This window comes from Cyprinodon tularosa, unplaced genomic scaffold, assembly GCF_016077235.1.
Source record: "Cyprinodon tularosa strain WSP-4 unplaced genomic scaffold, ASM1607723v1 ctg573, whole genome shotgun sequence".
NCBI lineage: Eukaryota > Metazoa > Chordata > Actinopteri > Cyprinodontiformes > Cyprinodontidae > Cyprinodon > Cyprinodon tularosa.
In genome coordinates, this window is record NW_024039311.1 from 480,716 (window position 1) to 493,302 (window position 12,587).

The window sequence follows — 12,587 nt, forward strand, 5'->3', positions numbered from 1 at the left end:
CCAGAGTGCAAATCTAACTTGATTAAAATACATCAAATGTTATCTTTAATAAAATAACCTTTATTTTCAATGAGCTGCTCTGAATATTCTCCTAACTGTACATGCCAAAGCATTTGGTAGGTTCACTTTCACAAAGTTATTTATTTTTTATTTTGCAGTGGTTTATCCTCTGTCTGCAATTTAGACATTGGTGGGCCACTCTGGAGACTTGTGTGTATATAATTACTGGCTGTAACAGCAGCGGGTTTGCAAATACACAAGAAGGAATTATAAACCAAAGAAATCTGTGAGGTGGAACATCCAGCCGTCAAGATCCATTAATCTGTTGACACTTCTCTGTACTGAAAAGCCTTATTTTAAGTATTTCACCTTTTACTTAGTGGCAAAAAAAAAATAAATTTAAGAACCTTGTTTCTGACTACAAATAGTATCAAGATACACATTCAGGGACATGTTGTATTACATATGGTTTAAACATGTTTAATAATAAACTGTATTCCGGTATCTAGTTTTCTCATAACACTAGAATAGAAATGCTTCAACAGATGAATTAAAATATATGAGGGCCAAAAACTTTTAGTTCAGCAAATAAGATCATTTCTCAAATGGAATTTAGCAAAGAGGTTGAATTCTTTGGTCAATGTTTCTTTGGTCTCCTGAGTTTGATATTTATATTATATTCGGGTATATTTAATTAATATACCCGATTAAAAAACTCTATTGGTTGAGAGGTTTGAAACAAACAAAAAACTAAAAATAAAAGGCAGTACATCATTATTTACTTTCTCAGGAAACTGACACCATGTGGGCACCTTCTAACAACCTCAACATTATGACGACAACAGCAGCACAAAGGGGAAGTTTTACGTGTTGAGTAGTGGCGGACATTAGCATCATCCTCTGGACAAAATGGAGGTAATTTTATAAAGTGGAACCTATTTTATCAATCCCAACACCACAGGTTATCTATGGAGGGCTATTGGTTAGGAGGATTCTTGCATCAATACTTTTCGTATAAAATGAATAAACTTAGTTTACTTAGAAAGCGTTTCCAACCTAATTTTTGGGTGATTATTTTTGACACAACGGTAGACAGCAAGTACTTAATGGAGATAAAGCCTTCAAGGACCCTGACCCTGAGTGGTCAGTCTGGCAGTGATACTTTACTGATGTCAGCAGATTAAGCACCTTAGAAAATCTATTTTAAGACCTGAAAGACTTTAAAGTTGTCACAGAGACATGTTCTAAACATCTCTTTGTGAACAGAAAAGCTTGTCAGCTGTTAATAACAGATCCAGTAGGAGCAATAATGAATATATTTTCTACAATGATTGCCCAGTGCATGTAAATGCAAGGATTTAACTCAATCACGGGAGTAAAACTAAAGAGCAAAGTAAAGGCCATTTGTGGTATCAAACTGGTGATAAGGGAGATCTCCCTTTAAAAAAAGAAAAAGAAAAAAAAATAATGGAGGGCCAACATAAATCTCAGTTGAGACTTTGAGAAGGACAGGCAGATAGGAACACATGCGAAAAAGGCAGAATGTGGAATTACTGCATTTTTGTATTTGCTGTACTGAAGCCAAGTTATTTTAGTGGCACATTTTTGTGGCAAAACAAAGGGAGGTAAATGGCTGCCATGAAAGTAAACAAGGGAATAAGAAGAGCGTGGATGAGTTAAGTTAATCTGAAAAAGTACATATAGAGAGTTTTTCTCGTGATTTCAATTAGTAAGACTACTGAACAGCCTTTTGAAAACTAAACTGAATGTTCAGTGAACGTAGCTAAACACTCCCAGTAACAAAACTGTTAGGTTTACCAAGCAGGAAAACCTTCAAAGTTAGCCACTTTCATAACTCTGATATCTTTAAAAAAGCACAGGGATGTCAAAGAATTTTTTCAAAGGAACCTTCTACTTTCTCTTCAATATACATGCAAAGACAGTTTCACAATGCTAACTGTGCAAATCACTAATTAAGTACAATCAGCTAAAGCCAGTTTGTCATGTAAATTTGTAATGATACGATTTACTTTAGATAACACTTTTGCTCCCGATGTTAGAAGCAGAACAGGAATTGTGCAGAACTATTTAAGGAGGCATTATTAATATTTAGAAATCATAATTTTATGTAAGAAAGGAGATTTGAAAAAAAAGTATTTGACCAAGCATCAGAGAAACCAAATTCTAAACTATTAATGTGAGTTTTGCACATTTTCTATTAAGCCTTAGTGAGTAAATTCAAAGCTTGAACAAAGCTCTATAACATTCTCTGTTACATAACGTTCTAAAATCCTGGGCTAGATTGAAATTATGAGCTCTTTCACACTTGAATTGTTAAAATATGTTAAGAATTCAGTCAAATCAAAGCAAAAGCTGTAACTGCTTTACTGCACTGACAGATGCAAACACATCAATAGAGTTCATCCAAAACATTGTTTCAAAGCTTTTTTACAAAAGCACAAAGCTGTTCGTTGTGAGATGCAGGACATCATACAAGGAAGCTTTATGAGTGTAACTGTTCAAACAGCGCATTACTGCCACTAGTTGAACAACAGATACTTCCAACAAAGTCTACGTTATCGGATTTGTTTGTTCAACCTTGCAACTCATTAGCAGACCCCCCTCCTGGCTGTATGAAAGGACCTAGGAGGTCAAAATGCTGACCGTGCATGCCCACTCACTGCCCATACTGCACATAACAGAGGGCCGTGTGTTCTGCAGATTGCATCACAACTGCACTAACGAGCAAAGCCATCAGCCTGGGAGCACTAATGTAATTATATAACACAATTCCTCTCGCTCGGAGTCGGGGAATCAGGGACGAAGAATGAATAGGATTTGACAATTGGAGGGTTTATTATGTTACCATTCTAATATAGAATCTAGAATGTGGTTAGCTTCTGGGTTTGATGTTTATAGAGAGGGGAAAAAATTGAAAGACTTAAAGGTGAAATATAAAATAAGTACTTCAAAAAAGGGAAAATATTTTTGAAGGAAAACAAGATGGAAATTTAAAATTTAAAAAACTGCCATAACCTGCTAAATATAAGACATTTTAGCCCACGTTTAATGTCTAACTTAATCAAATGCACACAATTTATAGTCAGTATCCCATTAAAAAAACAGCCTCCAGACCACTCAGGTCTTCTGGCTCCAGCCTGCTCTGCATACCTAGAACCAGAACTAAACAGGGAGAAGCAGCATTTAGTTCTTATGCTCCACTTATCTGGAACAAACTTCCAGAAAACTGTAAAAGTGCAGAAAGCCTGAGTTCCTTTAAATCAGGACTAAAAACACATTTGTTTGGGATTGCCTTTGACTGTTCTAGTTAAACAATTCAACTGAAACATCATTAGTTCAACTTTTTTATTTTCTTTAGTCCAACTGTTTTTAATGTTCTTTTTTGTTTCTGAATTTTTTATTTTATTTAATTTTTTATTTTTTTTCCTACTTGCTTTGATTCTGTTTTATTTTCCTTATTCCTATTTTTATCCTTCCTATTTTTATCATGTAGAGCACTTTGCATTGTCTTTGTACTGAATTGTGCTATACAAATAAATTTGCCTTGCCTTGCCTTGCCTAGAGCTAAAACCATGTATTTCCAAAGATAAACACAAATGTTTCCATTTTGATACGATACTCAATGAGAATTTCAAATTCTTTAAACTGACATCATGTTGTCAAAACTATACATTGCTGACAGCTGAGGATAAAAACTGCCACATAGTAATTTATTCTGAGACTTTAACTTTAGATACTGGATCATTTGAACAGTAGATAAAGTCTATGTGCTTCCTGGATAACAGAGCTAATCTGCTGTTGTGTTTTATTAAATCTGTAACAACAACCTGAAGTACAACAAAGGCTGTCAAACAGTCTGTGTGCTAATGTGCATACTGTGGTAATAAACACAAAATAGAAGCTTATCCCATCGATCTTTAAGCATCTTTCAAAATATTAATGTCATAGTCACACACACTTTCCCATTCAGTGAAACGAAAAGCTGAATGATATATCAATTTGGTAAGGCAGAGGCAGTATCAGCTGTGGGTAAGACTGCTTTCCCCCAAAATACTCCTGACCGTGCAGGTACCAGTGCTGAGTGTCCAGCATAAAGATAAGAAGAAGCGATTAGCAGAGATGCTATATTTACATCCATTAGACAGAACCCTTTAACCTCAAGAGAGGCTCAAAACTTCAAAAGACAAATTAATGAGCTAAACTGTCTTTTTTATATTTTGATGCATAAACTTATTTTTTTAATATATTTTAACCCTGATCTGTAACTATTCACGAATGATAATGTCACTCTGTGATAGCTCAATACAGACGTGACGGCTGCGTATAAATGTGTTTGGTCCTTTTTAAATCCCCTTTAAACAAATAGGCACAATCAGTGAGAAACGGGGAAGTGGGGGATCAAGAAAATAGTAAACGCAAATATAACTCAGGTCACCTGCTACAGAGAGTCCCTTTTTTCCTCCCCATACAGCCTACACCAAACAACTGAATGTATGTGTTATTAAAAAAAATACAAAGCTAACCTAATGCATATAATTAATATGATCTAAAATGATTGTAATCTGAAACATATTAGATCTGCCAGATTTGGTGACAATAGCTAGGAAATTAATTGAATCTAGTTCTGATTTAAAGCACAGAGAGGAGCTCCATAGAAATTGTTTGTCATTCTCAGGGATACAGGTAAGTTCACGATATGAACCAAATCTGAGAACCGCCCCTCACTGTGTTCCTGAGGGGTCAAGGTGAAATTCCTCAACACCTCTGAGACTGGCCCTAATGGAGGGATTGGAGCATAGCTTTTTTGAATGAGAAAAAAACAGACCATGAAAAAAAAAAGGCTGTAAGAAGAGACGGAAGTTTGTAGAGTCACTTACAACCATGTGCAAATATGCTCAAAAAATACTCCTATTTCTATATACCTCTACTAATATATACTGAAATACAGTCTTTACATGTAAAAGTATTAACTGTCTTTGCCGGTTCAAACTCAGTCCACACCAGCCTATTGCACAGGATCTGTAATGTTTTTCTCATCCTTTGTTTTTTTTTTTTATTCTTTGTTACTTCAGGCTGCAAACCTAAACTTGTTCCCCTCCAAAGCCTTATGGTCTGCATAACAATAAATCTATTCCTGCTCTAACATTTATAGCCAAATATTGTAAGATCATGCTTCAAATTTTGTCTGTTTGTCCTAAGTTAATCCCTGATGCTATTCCTAAGGTGGCTGTGGGAAGCACTATTTCTATTTAGCACGGTTTTTCCTTGTGAAAATGTCAGAAACAATAAAAGCTTTAAAGCAAGGTCTATAATTGTGGCTTTGAAAGGAGGAGATAAATAGATTTCTGTTTTGGTATATTGGTTGTAAAATCTATTCAGATCTCTTAATGTGTTTTCTCTTACAGACATCATGAGCTTATAACACAGTAACATAGATATAAAACCTGGTTTAGAGAATGATATGTTTAGGAGAGAAAAATAAAGCAATAAAGCAAATCTAATAAAAAAAAACACAGCCAAATACAGAACCATTATATTAATTTGAATTAGATAAGCTTACTGACATGCAACAAGTGTGAAAAAACATTTGATGTTCTAGCACTGAAATAAGAACATAGAAAAAGAGATCTTTAGTGTCAGATGACTGCAGGTCCAAATATCCAATAAGCAAAAAAAAAAATTTTACTTTTACCGTCATAAAACCAGAAGGCTGGAAACTACTGCACGTCAGAAAAGGATGACTGCTGAGATCCAATTCTGTGCTCTGCTGCTTTTCCTTCTCGTTCCCCTCCTCTAAGGATAAGTGTCTCCTGGTGTTGGTCTTTACTTCCTGACCTTGCCCCGTTTAATGCCTGAGAAAAGCAGAGACAACAGAGCAGGAGAAAGTTGGAGTGAGAGAGCCAAAGAGAGAGGAAATGGCGGGGAAAGAGAGTTCCCAATTCGGACCAAGCAGTGATCAGATACAGCTATTTTCAGACTTAGGCATGCTCGTCTACAAGACTGGAGAGTCACCCCCGCCCCCATCCGCTTAGTGTATACAGATGAAGGGGGAGCTGAGTGACACGGTTAACCCATCTCTATTTTACCACTCACAAATATGTTCTCATGCATAGCTTGCTGCAGGTACATAGGTTTCCATATGAAGTTTGGATACAGAATCAAATTTTTTTGCATCATCCAAACACAAAGTTAGACACAAAAATGGGTAAAATCATAGCAGATACCAAACCAGCCGGGGGTACATCGGAAAAGTGGCCTTTTCCACACAAACACCCAGACAGGAATGTCAAACTGTTCCTACATAGAGTAATGGAGTCCTTTTCCTGGTATTTTGCTCACAGATTTTTTGGCAGGGCTAAAATCGCTTACCTGCCCGAATATCTGTGTTCGTAATTTTTTAAGATTTCACTTTAGGTCATTTTTTTTCTCTAACAATGCCCCGTCAGAATAAGTCATATTGAGCAGTAAATATTAATACGTGTCAACTAAAGCGTGTCAGTTCTAATCCTCCTGCTGTGTAATCCATATAGGTATTTATATTTGGAAATGACCACACACAGGCTGAATATACACAGGAGAGAGGTCAGCCAGAAGCACCTCTAGACCACAGACTCCCTGCTATTCCCAGAATGATGATGTAACTACTGCTATTAGCATCTCATACTGAGTTCGAGCCTGGATATCTAAAACCAGTGAGACAGCTACTGTGCAATGTGCAATTTGGACAACATACACATTAAACTAGGTACTGGTCAATATGAGATTCTCATGATTTGGTAAGACCATGTATGAATTACTATTTAATATTTTTAGCTTTGCACAAAAAAACAAATAATAAAAGAAAACCTTAATTATTCCTTCTGGTGTGAAGCCATAATAATGTTATCTGTAAAATTTAATGGTTGTGCGTGATTTCTGTAGCCACATATTTGCTAGATTAATTCATCTCTGTTTTATATGCTTTAGATCCAAGCTATAGCAAATTTACAGTAGCACTGATTACAGTTGATTCATAAACACAAATAACAAACCACTCAACAGCTTAATTCATTGATTTAGCTAAAGAATTTCACTCTGCAAGTCATACATTTCTATGGTGAAACTTTGGTTTTGATCAACACTCAATGAATCATCTGTGTTTGAAGGTGGACAACAATACATCATAACCTCCTCCGATATCTTACTGTGTTTCTAGACCACATATTTTAGCCCCCATTTTATTCTCTATTTTTATAGATTTTTCCATTTTATGATTTTGGACAGGGACCAACTACAGTTAAAACATATTTGTATATATAATTTTAGGGAAACTTTGTAGTCCCTGCAAAAATGTCTCCTGAAATGCTAATTTGCTCCCACATAAAAGAAAGCTCCATTTTAATGCTCATTTTGGGGTTCACAATATCAGGAAAAATAATCCTGCAACTCCAGCAAAAAAATTCAATGACACACTACAATTTCAAAACTTTTGATTCTTTGCAAATTTACAACTATGTAAAATACATGAAGTATAATTTTCTATCTTTCATTTCCCCCAATCATTCCTGTCTAAATTGTGATTATGTACATGCTGTTATTGTAATCTGACTACCATCTAATATGACCAAATATATTGTGGACCTCTTCCTTCACCATATAGAGAAAATCCAAGTTACTCTTGTAGATTAAAACCATAAAATTTAATCCTTAATATTTTTTGTATCCGCAACCAGCTTTTATATATATATATATATACTTCAAACTCAAATTAAAACGGAGAACATAAGAGACAAAAGTCAAGGGTCATAAATCAGTTCAGGAAGAGCAGGTCAGTCAGAACTAAAGAAAATTCCTAAACTTTCAGAACTCCATTAATTAAATGACCATAACTAATCTACTTCTAACATCAAAAGCTGGAAGAAAAAACAACTCCTATTGTCAGAACTATAATGACTTTCTCTGTGTAGTTTCAGCTTCCGTCAGTGACTGACCAAACAAAAGCTATCACTCATGAAGGTCTCAAACAGCAATTACTTGTTTTTATCCGTTAACTCTAATTTGAGCCAAAACCACTTAACAAAGCTGAACTCATTGTTGAGATTTCCTCAGGATCTCTTTCTAATGGACTCTTGATCAACTCTGAGGGCTGCTTTCCGATATAAACATGAAAGTTAAAGTTAACACATAAGCTTCAAAAACAATTAGCTAATCTGCCACTAACAAAACAGCATGTGGCTCCTTGACACTTACGGTCATGCACCGGGATCACAAAGGTATGGTCAGAATCTGAAAACTGACAGGTGCTAATGACTGAACCCTGGATTTGGAAAGATCAGGGGTTTTTCCAAAGGACCAACACAGTCCACTGCTTGATTCTCCACCTAAACTCCCATCAACAACCTTAGTTTTTACTATTCAACTCTGTGATGAACTGCAAATGCCACAGAGGGGAATACTACATAGATTTATTCATCAAATATATTTGAACTTTAATTTTTTTAAATAAAAAATACAGTTTTTCTCCTCATAATAAACAGATTTAACCTTAAAAATACAGTACCAGCGCAAACTATTTTAGCAGTGACAAACCTGCACATAACTCCACTATGACCTATGAGGCACTCCACATTACAGCATTTGCGTCGCCATGGTCTCACCCGTACAGTTTCAACACCTAATTCATTATCAACCTCTGCAAGGCCCTGCTGTTCCCAGTGAAGTAAGTGGCAGGATATAAAAAGCAGAGGAGCTGCACATGGAATGCGTCGCACTTAAAAATACTTAAAACCTTGGAGAAGATCAAAATAAGATAACTATATCCTCATAGATAGTGCCAGTGTCCGCTGCCATGTATCATATAAACATGATGTAGGGGATAGTGAAGAAGGGGCGGATTGACCCGGTGTGAAACCTTAATAAACCTTGCTTTTTGCAACCTTGCCTGTCTTGCTCACCATTCTTGCCATCCGTCTCCCCCTCTGCCATATGAACAATACACACCGTAGTTTTGTAACTCTAAACCAACAGGTTTGAGTTTAAGCTGGTGGACACTTTCCCTCACTGACCATCAATCACATCAAAGTTCTATGAGCCCTCACTAGGAAAGCACATTTAAGCCTCCATGAGAGGTTTATTGCTTCTGTAGCCCCTTTGGAGACAGACAGTTGCCAATTGTTGCTTATTGCATTGCACCTCACTGTGGTGCTTCCACTCTGCCAGATACAGCTGTGCAGCCACAAACTGATATAAACTACAGGATTAGCAACAGCACAATGTAAAAAAAAAAAAAAATGAAAGAGATAAAGCATTCACTCAGACAGGTAGGCCTCACTGGGAGTGGTATGAGGTTCCCGGAGAGATAGTGTTACGTATTGTGCACCCAAGGCACCTATCGACTCTTCCTAGTAACCCAGCACTGAAATTCATTTAGAAAGATAGTACCCACTACTGCTGACCTCCTCACCTTTTTCTACATTAAGTGATTTTCTTACCAGATAGCAGAGAGGATGGGGGATATTTTTTAATTATTTACCTTACAACACACAGATCAAAAGAGAAAAGCTGGAAAAACGGTTGAAAGTCTTTTCATTGTCTGCCTGTATAGGATTTGGGATTTTTTCATTGGTTTATAAAATCCTGGATCTGTTTTTTATTGTCCAAAAGACGACCTTTAAGGAATTAAGGAATTAAAAGGTCAGCTGACTAAATGAAAAGGAAAAACAAGTAGCTGGATGATGGCTGAGAAATGGTAGCCCTAAAGCAAGAAATAACCCGAGCAGGGTTTTAACTGCAAAATTCAGGTAAACAGCTTTAATTTGTCTTTAAGAAGGCTGGAGTGAATGGAGAATGTTAATGTCTAATGTAAACATATCTAAAGTTAATTAGAGTCTAGGATTTAATGGGACTTTTAGTTTATCTCTTTGTTTTCATTTTAATTTAGTATTTCCTATGCTATAAATGTTCAACTATATGGTCAGCCTTGTTTATCCTTTATGTTAATGTTTATCCTAATTTAATGCTCTTGGCATTTACCATGTAAGCTACTGCAATGAAAACATAAGATGTTTCTTTGTTTGGTGCAAAGAGAAACAAAACAGTTATTATTACACTTATGGCAGAACATTAGAATTAATTTACATAAATAATATATTTTTTTAAACTCCTGCTAAACTGATATGGTTAAAGTTAGCTGAAATGCAGAGTTTGCTTAACAGACATAACTCTTAAAGCTTGTCAAGGTTTGTATGAAAACAGCATCACCCAAAGCCTCAACAACAAGACTTGATATTTTAAGACCAAAGGTTTTTTCCAAACACCATTATTCATATTTTTATTTCAGAGGCCCTCTTTAAGCCAGGTGATCAGCAGTGCCCAGCAACAGGTGGGAAGGGGAGGATCTTATTGTACCCTATGCTCCATCAGAGGTTATTGACAATTCAATATCTCTTTACATTTACAATTGTTTTATAATAACAGCAATATGATATTTCTGATATTTTAACATACATTTAAGTCTATAATCCTCAATGATTCAATCACAAACTGATATTGGAAATCTTCCTGATATCAGTGCAAAAACTACTACTATTGTAATATATTAGCCTGCATCTAAAATATCCAATATTAGCTGATGGAAACCCTCTGCTTCTCTTTAAAGTTTCTGTAAACCTTTGGCCAATAATGAATGAATATCATTCTAAGTGATTAAACCTTTTCTAGGATTTAACATTACAAATTAAATATTGAATTGATGATGTGCTGATATGGTATAATGTCAATATTGGTCAATATTTGGGTTTAATGTAATTTCATCTGTTTTGTTTAAAGCAAACATCTCAAAAATTTTATATTGAAGCATGGCAAAAGATTGGTCATATGTTGTAGAGAATTTTTTTGTAGGCATTCTTGGCAGTGTTTCAGATATTTATATGAAAATCAAAATATTGATCAAAATTAAGAAATATATTGTGATATAAGCTTTATAAAGATTTAACATTTATCTAGTATGGTGTGAGCAAAAGTAAACTGCACAGCTAATTGGTGAAATTGATCATCCTATTGTGTACCTTGCTTGTTTTACAGGGATCCATCCACCTTATTTTTCCCAATGAAAATAGCACAAGACAATTTAGCACAGAAATACAGAGTTGGGCTTTCCTGTCCAGAAGCCACAATAACAGACTGCAGCATTGTGTAAACCAAAGCTAACAATAAAGAATATCGGATGTGGGTTCGATATTGATATTTCAGTTCATGTTTACAAACACCAAACTTGTTCAGTTAACGCCCTTATTCCTAAACATGCTTAGTAATTATCTTCCCCTAGCTTTTTTTGTTTGCAGCTTTCCCCATCTTCCTAACCGCATCTTGTTTTAATGCACAGCAGCAGGGATCCACTGGAATGCACATTTATGGAAACAACCGAGCTGACTACATTAGATCTATAATAGGGCAGCTGCTGTCAGTAACGCCTTTGGGTCACTTAACGTGTCTCCTTTATCTTCTTCAAATATATTATATCTCAGCCGAGTCTGATCCGCTGCAGCTTATGAGTTGACAACATAGTTGAAATTGTAAACGCTTACCTTAAAACGACTAACAGTCCTTAAATATCCCCGGGAAATCAGCCTGAGGTGATTAAAAGTTGTCACTTCGTCAGGCGGAGAGGCGACACACGCTCGCGCCGCATCGGTGTGATGAAACCATACACCTGTTTCTCACCGCTCCTAAAGCTAACTAACAGGTAGCTCCGTCTCCCTATCTTTCCCTCTCTCACAGGGGGGTCAAACGGCCTGGAAAAGAACCTGTCCGAGCCCGTCCTCTCATCACAACTACCGCAGCAGCAGGCGAAGCGGTGATACTCGCCCCTTCTATTTGTTGGCAAACCGCAGTACTATTGAACTCAGTCAGCCACCCGTGTCCAGAAATGGTCAAAACATTCCGTTTCCGTTCGGTTGTCAAGTGAATGATGCCACAGCTTCATGCGCAAAATGGCTACTGTTAGTTTCATTCAGCGGCAGACAAACGCGAGCTTCTGATTGGGCCGCCGTGTAGCCATGACAACCCTCGCGGTTCAATCAGTGCTGGCAAAGGACACAAGGCTGTGTACTGCTGTCTGACAGCAAGTAACACTTCTCTTCCTATTCCCACAAAGGACTAACAACAACTGACCCACGGTGTTTGAGGTTATATAGAGGCTAACACAATTACAATAAACAAAACCTTTTGAGACAGTTTTGGACATGTCATAAATTTCAAGTTTGAAGCCAATGTGAAATATCCTTGTGGGTAGTATTATTTGGGATGGACTGCAAGCTCCTTAACACACAAGGGCAAAATTGTTGGTAGCCCTTTTTTAATGAAGAAAAACACACAATGTTTGCAAAACAGCTTCAATCTAACTTAAAATGAACAAATAGGCATAAAAGTCAGAGACTGCTTCTCAAACATGTATCAGCATGATTTATTTATAAAGAAATTATGAAACAGGCCTGGACAAAAATGGTATGCTTAACTTAGTTTATTTCTCCATACATTTTTAAGGGAATCTCTGTAATGAAACGATTCCTATAACTGTCACTGAGTCC

General features: G+C 36.3%; 1 protein-coding gene across 1 annotated transcript in view; it reads right to left on the reverse strand.

Annotated features, from left to right (window-relative positions):
• The window catches only part of LOC119797179 (sorbin and SH3 domain-containing protein 2-like), a 73,758-nt gene extending 61,743 nt beyond the window's left edge, over positions 1-12,015 (reverse strand). The window contains 2 exon segments of the mRNA XM_038306140.1: positions 5,714-5,873; positions 11,586-12,015. The gene's annotated coding sequence lies outside the window, so the exon portion shown is untranslated.
• Positions 12,016-12,587: the final 572 nt, after the last annotated feature.